Below are 1,066 nucleotides of genomic sequence, written 5' to 3' on the forward strand. Positions count from 1 at the left end.
TTTGTACACGAAGTGCATCCAGTTTTTGCCGTAACCCTCTCTACTTTCTTGCACATGCTATGTGGTTCAAATGATGATACCATGCCAACTTTCAACCTTTTCAGAGTTCATTTGAAATGCTTTTCAATTTCAGGGTCTTATAGCTCAAAATAATTAGTAAATGCATGAAAAATAACAAATGAAGTCAGAAAGGGTTGAAAATTGATGATGTGGCTTTGAATGGTGCATTTTGAGGACAGAAAAACTATGGAGTTCAAATAAGTTCAAAAAAATGAAATCCCTTTGTAACAGACATGTTTCCGTATGAAACCCTGATACTTCGAAAGAGATTGTCCGTTTTGTACACGAAGTGCATCCAGTTTTTGCCGTAACCCTCTCTACTTTCATGCACATGCTATGTGGGTCAAATGATGATACCATGCCAATTTTCAACCTTTTCAGAGTTCATTTGAAATGCTTTTCAATTTCAGGGTCTTATAGCTCAAAATAATTAGTAAATGCATGAAAAATAACAAATGAAGTCAGAAAGGGTTGAAAATTGATGATGTGGCTTTGAATGGTGCATTTTGAGCACAGAAAAACTATGGAGTTCAAATAAGTTCAAAACAAATGAAATCCCTTTGTAACAAACGAGTTTCCGTATGAAACCCTGATACTTCGAAAGAGGTTGTCCGTTTTGTACACGAAGTGCATCCAGTTTTTGCCGTAACCCTCTCTACTTTCTTGCACATGCTATGTGGGTCAAATGATGATACCATGCCAACTTTCAACCTTTTCAGAGTTCATTTGAAATGCTTTTCAATTTCAGGGTCTTATAGCTCAAAATAATTAGTAAATGCATGAAAAATAACAAATGAAGTCAGAAAGGGTTGAAAATTGATGATGTGGCTTTGAATGGTGCATTTTGAGCACAGAAAAACTATGGAGTTCAAATAAGTTCAAAAAAAATGAAATCCCTTTGTAACAGACAAGTTTCCGTATGAAACCCTGATACTTCGAAAGAGGTTGTCCGTTTTGTACACGAAGTGCATCCAGTTTTTGCCGTAACCCTCTCTACTTTCTTGCA

This window comes from Triticum aestivum, chromosome 6B, assembly GCF_018294505.1.
Source record: "Triticum aestivum cultivar Chinese Spring chromosome 6B, IWGSC CS RefSeq v2.1, whole genome shotgun sequence".
In the NCBI taxonomy this organism is placed as follows: Eukaryota; Viridiplantae; Streptophyta; class Magnoliopsida; order Poales; family Poaceae; genus Triticum; species Triticum aestivum.